General features: G+C 43.0%; 1 long non-coding RNA gene across 1 annotated transcript; it reads right to left on the reverse strand.

Moving 5' to 3' along the window:
• Positions 1-7151: 7151 nt before the first annotated feature.
• LOC119805787 lies at positions 7152-8685 on the reverse strand. The gene is made up of 2 exons (XR_005284001.2): positions 8479-8685; positions 7152-7758 (listed from the first exon to the last, which is right to left on the reverse strand). It is a non-coding gene; the product is annotated as an uncharacterized LOC119805787 (long non-coding RNA).
• Positions 8686-8814: the final 129 nt, after the last annotated feature.

Below are 8814 nucleotides of genomic sequence, written 5' to 3' on the forward strand. Positions count from 1 at the left end.
GTTGACTGTGTCCTTTGCTTTTCATAAGCTTTTCAGGTTTAGGAGGTCCCATTAATATATTAATCGTTTCTCTTGTTGGGCCCTAAAGCCCCACCAAGGAGGAGGTCGCCCCAAGAGACACTCTCTGCACGGTTGATGCAATAGCAAGAGGAATTTTTATTCTGCCACGGCAGAGGTCCCTCAGCCTCGAGAGGAGAGGGACCCCTGCTTTGTCTATTACAAGCCCTTTTAAAGGAAAAAAACCACAAAATCAGGGAGGGGGTAGTACAGAATCAAAGGGAAATTCCAAAAATCATTTGTCAACTATTGTGACTAGTTCATTCAATGGTCAGCTAACTCTACTTAATCAATGTTATGGCGATTACAAGGAAGAACACCTGTAGGTCGTCTCACCCCAGTTCCAGGGTATGAGTCTATTGAAGAAAGACTACAATGGGGATGGAAAGGACTCAAAGCTCCAGTGCACGTGTGGTTGGTTACCAGGGTCCTGGTTCCCAGGAAGGGGGGTGCAGTTATGCTAAGGTGCCCGAAAGTCTTTCACTCTCAGTGTCTGTGCTGATGGGGTTCTATTTAGGAAGTGGTTCCCTGTGCCAATGCGTTCAAGTGTACTTTACTTCCCACTTTCTCTTCTATAAGGTTCAGTGTGGCTGGCTTTATTATGTTGAGGTCTTTGATGCATCTGGACTCGTGTTTTGGGCATCGAGATAGATAGGGCACTAGTTTCATTTTTCTACATGTTGATATCCAGTTAGGCCAGCACCACTCGTTCAATATGCTTTCTTTTTTCCATTGGATATGTTTTTGTTTCTTTATCAAAGATCAGGTGTTCGAAGATGTGTGGATCGATATCCGGGTCTTCTATTCGGTTCCATTGGTCCTCCTGTCTGTTCTTATGCCAGGACCAGTCTCTTTTCAGTGCTTTAGCTTACAGAGTCTTCTTTAAGGTGGGGCACAGAAGAGGTTAACCTAATAAGGTTACCTTAGCTCTTCGGCTTTTCTAGCCGATAGGAATCCAGTAGAGTTGGTGTCAAGGTTCACACTGACACTAACAGCTGTAACTTGAGCAGAATTTGTGATCCACATGAAATCCGCAATGAATTGCAGCAAATCTGTGGCACTCAAACTTGCTCAGTCTCAGTTTCTGAACATTCAGATGTCTGCAATGATCACTGGCTTCAGGTTTTTTGTTTCTTTGTTGTGAGGGTGTCAGATCACCCAGGAACTGGAGTTACAATGATATATGAGCTACCATACGGGTGCTGGAAATGGAAACCACTTTCTCAGAGCCACCGAGCCAGCTCTCTCTCCAAGCCCTTAATTTAAAAAAAAATTGTGTTTCTCATTTAATAATAATAATAATAATAATAATAGAAGAAGAAGAAGAAGAAGAAGAAGAAGAAGAAGAAGTAGAAGAAGAAGAAGAAGAAGAAGAAGAAGAAGAAGAAGAAGAAGAAGAAGAAGAAGAAGAAGACAGAGAAAACAGAAAGGAAGGAAGGAAGAAAAACAGCTATTTTCCTTTTTTCTTTGTTTATCTCAGGTTATTTATTTTTATTTATTTTCTTTAAAATTGCCGCAGCAGCAGCAGCCGTATATTTTGGGCAGCTGACTACTTTCATGGAACTGTTCAGAAAGAAGTCCTGGGCAATGTAGTGACATAGATTGTCTGTAACACACATAAAAAGCCAATTCCTGTCTCAAAAACAGAAAAAAAAAAAATCAAGTTAAAATGTGAACTAATAAAATAAAGGTTTTTTTTTTTTTTTTGCAATGAGTGAATTCAAGTCAACAACTTTTAATTTCCCAACTCCAACAGGAAAGGCAGCAGATATCCATATCAAAGACGTCCAGTGGTGCTGTAGCCACACCCTTTAATGTTTGTGGTTTTTTTTGTTTTCTGGTTTTTTTTTTTTTTTTTTCGAGACAGGGTTTCCCTGTAGTTTCTAGAGCCTGTCCTGGAACTAGCTCTTGTAGACCAGGCTGGCCTCCAACTCAGAGATCCGCCTGCCTCTGCCTCCCGAGTGCTGGGATTAAAGGCGTGCGCCACCACCGCCTGGCTTACCCTTTAATGTTTGTTTCCCAAGACACTGAATTAGGAAAGAAATGATTGATCTTGAACAGGAGATCTGAAAACTCAAAACAGGGTTAGGTTTGGGGTTAGTGTTAGGGTTAGGGTTTAGGGTTTAGGGTTAGGGTTAGGGTTAGGGTCTTAACCAACTTAACTTAAGTTAAGTTGATCTGACTCAGAGGTGGTTGAATTATAAAACAGAGAGAAATTCTTTGATGAAACCCAACCTGCTTTTTTGGTCAAAGCTGTACAGCCATTAGAACGAGAGGGAACATATATATGTCTATCTCTCAATTTAAAAAAAAAGGCTAGAATCTCACATGATGGTAAAAGATGAAAATCTTACAGCTGACACCATCGAACCTCAAGTGAGAAAAGCTTGAAAGGATGCCACAGGAGACAGACAGTTGCCCAATGAACTCTTGCCATTCTCCTGGGGACGTTTTGCCCCCGAGGATTTTAGAACAACTAAAATCCCTCTTATCTTTGTTTTTGTTTTCCATCCCCACCCACCCACCCACCCACCCACCCACCCCGGTCAGCAGAGGACACCTGGATGTTTGAAAGGATTTGTTTTTATTTCATGTAAGTAGAAGGTTCCTCGGACATAACTCTGAAAACACTAAAAAAGGAACAGCCAGTTTCTATTCAGTTCAGTTCAGCTTTCAACCAAAGCCTCCTGTCTGGCATGTCTCTGTCTTTGCTGGGTTCCTGTCCTCACAGCAGCCAAGAAACAGCTGGCAGCCATCCATAACTCTAATGTCAGCAGAACCCCCTCCTTGCCCCCACCCCCCCGCCATTCTTGTTTCTCTGTTCTGTCCTCAAATGGGTGGGGGACTCTGAGCGGGCACCGACTTGCCACACACATCCTTCTTTTCCTGATCTGATCATGCCACTCCCCAAAAGAAAAAGGGAGGAGAAATCACTGAATGATGAGAACATTACTTGAATGAGAAAAAGGGTAGGTACCCTTATGCTTCAAGGTGTATTATCTACAAAGAACTAAAACTTGGAAGTGACTCTTAGGCAGAATGTCATTACATAGCTTTTTTCCAGATGTCTTCAAATTGGTTGGTCCTAAACAGCCTATTCATAAGATGGGACCTCAGAGCTTCAGTACAGAACAACATGTTTACTGTTCAATTGAATCTTAATAAATAAGGATTATTCTTATATATAAAGAATATACATAAATATAGAAAGAATGCTTTTTAAGAAGTATTTAGTGATTATATTTCTTTTTCCTTAGGGATAAAGAAATGGAGAAGTTCTTTGAAGCAGTAAGTCACAAAAATAGAAGTAGGGAGGACGTTTCAAGACACCAAGCCATTAAAGCTTCAGCTACAAGGAAACCCTGTCTCGTGGAAAAACAAAATGAAAAACAAACAAACAAACAAACAAACAAACATCTAAAGCCAGTGATCATTGCAAATGTCTATATGTTCAGATACAGAGACTGAGCAAGTTTGAGCGCCTCAGATTTGCTGCAATTCATTGCGGATTTCATGTGGGTCACAAATTCTGCTCAAGTTACAGCTGTTAGTGTCAGTGTGAACCTTGACACCAACTCTACTGGATTCCTATCGGCTAGAAAAGCCGAAGAGCTAAGGTACCTTATTAGGTTAACCTCTTCTGTGCCCCACCTTAAAGAAGACTCTGTAAACTAAAGCACTGAAAAGAGCCTGGTCCTGGCATAAGAACAGACAGGAGGACCAATGGAACCGAATAGAAGACCCGGATATCGATCCACACATCTTCGAACACCTGATCTTTGATAAAGAAACAAAAACATATCCAATGGAAAAAAGAAAGCATATTGAACGAGTGGTGCTGGCCTAACTGGATATCAACATGTAGAAAAATGAAACTAGTCCCCTATCTATCTCGATGCCCAAAACTCGAGTCCAGATGCATCAAAGACCTCAACATAATAAAGCCAGCCACACTGAACCTTATAGAAGAGAAAGTGGGAAGTAAAGTACACTTGAACGCATTGGCACAGGGAACCACTTCCTAAATAGAACCCCAGCAGCACAGACACGGAGAGAAACAATTACTCTATTAATGGGACCTCCTGAAACTGAAAAGCAAATATGAAAAGCGAAAGGCATGGTCGGTCAACAAGACAAAACAACGGACAGCCTACAGAATGGGAAAAGATCTTCACTAACCCCACATCAGGCAGATACACAAAGAACTCAAGATATCGGTCATCTCAGGAACAAATAATCCAATTCACAAAATGGAGTACAGACCTAAACAGAGGACTCTGAACAGAGGAATCTAAAATGGCTAAAAGACACTTAAGGAAATGTTCAACATGCTTAGTCCTCTGAGAAATGTAAATCAAAACAACTCTGAGATTCCATCTTAAACCTGTAAGGATGGCCAAGATCAAAAAAATCACTGATGACAACTTATGCAGGGGAGGTGGTGGGGAAAAGGAACAGTCCTGCATGGCCGGTGGAAATGCCAGCTGGTACCACCCCTTTGGACATCAGTGTGGCGATTTCTCAGAAAAATCAGGCAACAACCTTCCTCAAGATCCAGCAATACCATTTTTAGGTATTCATCTCTCGCCACTCAGAGTCAAATTTCCTTAAGTGCTTGTTCACTTCAGGGGATTCAACCCCCATCCTCCGTATCCTCCTGGCCTAATTTCTCATATTACCGAGTATAAATATCCGTTCAGGAGAGCAAGGGCCTGCCTGCCTGCCTCTCACATGAAAGAGTGCGTGTTCAACTAACTCCCCACGGGGTGGAGGAAGCAGTGAAAAGATTTTCATGAAGTAGAGAGAAATTTCTGGTTTTGGAAGGAGGAGATCCTGAATGGTTTCCTCTGTGTGTCAGGAGAGAGACTCCTGGAAAGGAAAGCTCAGCTTCCGGTCAGTCAGTTCAGGGGAGAAATATTAGGGAGGAGGTAAAGTCCATGCCTCATGACACCAGCAGCAGTCTCTTCTCTGGAAATTCTACCGTATCCTGGAGAGCTCTCGGAATTTTGTGATGTCACTCGTATCCTAGAAACGCCAAGTGCCCTCAAGACACACTCTTTCGGTGCCTATAAGACTCGCTTATGGACACGTCGTCGTCTAGATCGGATGAGTCTACTTCAAGAGAGAACGGAGATCGTGGAGAGGCCAGAGTGAGGAAGCAGAAAGCTGGCCCCAGGTCTCACAAGAAAACATGGAGAAAGAAGTGGTTGGTCCTGGCACTAGCAGGGACTAGAGAGATTTCTGGATGTGATGGCCTTGAGCCTTCCAGGGCTAGGGCTCAGGAACTGGGAGGTTTCTGGGATGCAATAGGCCTGTCTTGTCTCTGTGAGTTCCTAAAGGAAGGGCCAACGCACATCCAAGATTCATGATAGTTGATTTGACAAAGTCAGGAAGGAGTCAGTGAGATTTCAATACCGGCACTGCACCACCACCATCCCGCCCCCCCGCCCCCCCCCCCCCCACACGAGTCCTTTTTGTTGTGTACCAGCAATAATAGAAAAGGGGGGGGGGTAGTGCTTTGCCAAAGCCCGGATTTTTTTTTTTTTACCGTGCTTTATATCACAGCCATTAGCCGGGTTGAGGCATCAAGTGGTGCAGTCTTCCTGTGACCCCCCCCCCCCCCCCAGGTTTCTGGCTTCCCAGTTTTGAATGACACCCTGGTCTCCGGTTCAGCCTGAGAGGAGCCAATGGCGTGGGAAGAGTTTGCAATTTTTTCCTTCCTTTCTTCCTTCCTTCCTTCCTTCCTTTTGCTGTTTTGTTTTGTTTTTCAAAAGAAAAAGGGTTGAACTCACAAAGATCTGTGTGTGTGCCGTGATTAAAGGCATGCACCCACCACCACACACCACAGCCCGGCTGAGACTGCCATTTCTTGTTAGCTCTGGGTGTCGACGGCTTTGTGTTGGGAATCTTTGTGAATCCAGGCTATGTTCTGCTCTTCTGCTCTTCAATCAATGACATGAGTCTGAAGCATCAAGCAAGTGACTTGGGCACCACTATACTACCTGAGGTCTCTTAAGTCCTGAAGCACTCTGTATAAGGCTTAGAAAGCTTTCCTCTGCGTCACCTTGTGCATAGGAAACCAGGTTACTTCTAAGAGACATGCAGCACCTCCCTACAGAAAGAAGGGAGGACTAATACCCACAGAGGGGGAGACTCACTCAAGTGTAGTATTTCAGAACCTGCTTGGACAAAGTCTCATCTGTCAGTCACTTCCTGAGCAAAGGAAGGAAGGAAGGAAGGAAGGAAGGAAGGACCCCAATTATGTCTCCTTTTGTGTCCTTTTCACAGTCTTCTTCTCATGCTCTGATGAATATTGTGATTCAAGTTGGCCATGTCCCCTGGGTTAACCCCAGTCCTTAGCATCTCCAGCCCACCCAACCAACAAATGGTTGATCACACATTTACAAACTTGGGATGTATTTTGTCCGCTGTAAGTTTGGGGGTAATTTTCATCAACTGTGGGACTTTGTTCTGACAGGACACTCACAATCTCTCATCACACCCACATAATATAATAAGAACTTCGTGTTTCCTCCATCATGTGTTTATTGTTGTCAGGGAACTGAAAGCTCACCTGCCAGCCAGCACTATCTTTCCTTGTTTCTCAGTTTGTTCTTTAAAAAAAATTTATTTATTTTTATCTTATGTGCATTTGTGTTTTTGGGCTCTCAGGCCTCTGGAACTGGGATTATAGACAGCTGTGGGCTGCCATGTGGATGCTGGGAATTGAACCTAAACTCTCTCTCTCTCTCTCTCTCTCTCTCTCTCTCTCTCTCTCTCTCTCTCTCTCTCTCTCTCTCTCTCTCCATAGCCCTGCCTGGAAAACTTTCACTCTGCTCCCTGAGTGAGTAAAAGTGTTGTGCTTCCTTTTATTTTATGTTTATATGTTTAGGTTTGTTGTTTTGTGTGTTTGTGTGTGTGTGTGTGTGTGTGTGTGTGTGTGTGTGAGAGAGAGAGAGAGAGAGAGAGAGAGAGAGAGAGAGAGAGAGAGAGAGAGAGTTTCATTATGAAATCAAAAGTCAACAACAGGGAACTTTTTGTTCATCCATTCACTTACTTACTTACTTACTTACTTACTTACTTACTTACTTACTTTATTTATTTATTTACTTCCTTACTTACTTATTTACTTACTTACATACTTACTTACATAGTGGAAGAGTTAGTCAGTACATAATGATCAGAATGGTAGGGGTATCCTTTGGAAAAGAGTAAGATATCATGACTTTCCCTTTCAGGAGGGCGCGTTCTGGGAAGATAGGAAAGGTTTCCATTGCCTGCTGGCCACCAAGTCCTTTTCCCAAGGTCAGGCATTTTTTTTAGATAAGCAAGGGTCTCCTTTTGAGGAAGTCTCAGGGTCTGACATTAGCATCTGACTGGTGCCTATTGTCAAGGCCAAAGCTACACTCCTCAGCCCCTCCCTGTCCTGAGGTGACCTAACCTGACCTGAGAAGCCACACCCCACCCCAGTTCACTGGCCCCTCTTCATGTAACTAACACTAAGTATAGCATAAAATGTAAAATGTGGAATCTCTTCTCAATGAAATGCTGCTGGCAGCTATTCGATGAATTCATTCTCAGATCCCGTCGTCCTTACACCTCTTCAGGTCACCAACCAACCCAAAGCAGGAGGTCTCTTTCCAGCAGGGACGTTTTCTTTCCATGTTTCTTCTTTTGTATCTTGCAGTCAGTCCAGATGTGCTGGTATATAGTCCCAGAGGTGGGAGGGAGGGAGGGAGGGAGGGAGGGAGGGAGGGAGAGAGAGAGAGAGAGAGAGAGAGAGAGAGAGAGAGAGAGAGAGAGAGAGAGAAACGGAATTGCTTTTTATTTGACCAGTTTTAATGATTTAATATTCAGCTATTTCCAGCCACATTTCTTATTACCAGCGAGCACCTTCGTCTGAAAACATTGGAACCCCCATCTGTACATGTCACGTTCTCCAGCATTAGTGAGATGGAGGCCACCATATTCTTAGCCAGGAAGGAAGGAAGGAAGGAAGGAAGGAAGGAAGGAAGGAAGGAAGGAAGGAAATAATGGATCTACATTCCCAAAGGGAAAAAAAAAATAAGGTAAGTTTTTAAAAAAAAGTTACATAGAAAGAATGAATAAATGAATAAAAATAAATAATAAAAGAAATAATTGAAACAGTCAATAAGTAAAATGAGTCAGGCTGAGCAGATAAACAGACATATGAAAGAAGGAAGTGAAGGAATGTAAGTAAATGACTAGGCGGGTCATTTTTTTTAAAAAGTAAGTAAATGAGATGGGCTGACCAGATAAGTAAAGTAAGTAAGCAAGCAAGCAAGCAAAGAAATACGTAAGAAACGATCGATCCATTGCTCGATCAAGCAAGCAATCAATCATGAAAAAAAAGTGAGACACATCCACTCAATCCCAAAAGGACAAAACATGTAAACTCACGGTTCACTCAGGGCCCCATCTTCCTTCCAAGTTGCAGTCAGTCAGATCTCTGTCCGAACAGAAAAGAAAGCAATTGTTTTCTCTTTGAAGAGTTTTAATAATATTCCCAGCTGTATTTACCACTGGATGACCAGCGAGCAGCACCGCACTAGCTAGCTAGCCCCCTTCTCCCCCGGACCCATCTGTACATGTCACACACATGGGACAGTCAAGAAAGATAGATAGATAGATAGATGAGTAGATTTCTGGAGAGATGGCTCAGAGGTTAAGAACACGTCCAGACAGACAGACACAGACACACACACACACACATTACATATAGAGAATTATCTATAA

The sequence above is a fragment of the Arvicola amphibius genome, unplaced genomic scaffold (assembly GCF_903992535.2).
Source record: "Arvicola amphibius unplaced genomic scaffold, mArvAmp1.2, whole genome shotgun sequence".
NCBI lineage: Eukaryota > Metazoa > Chordata > Mammalia > Rodentia > Cricetidae > Arvicola > Arvicola amphibius.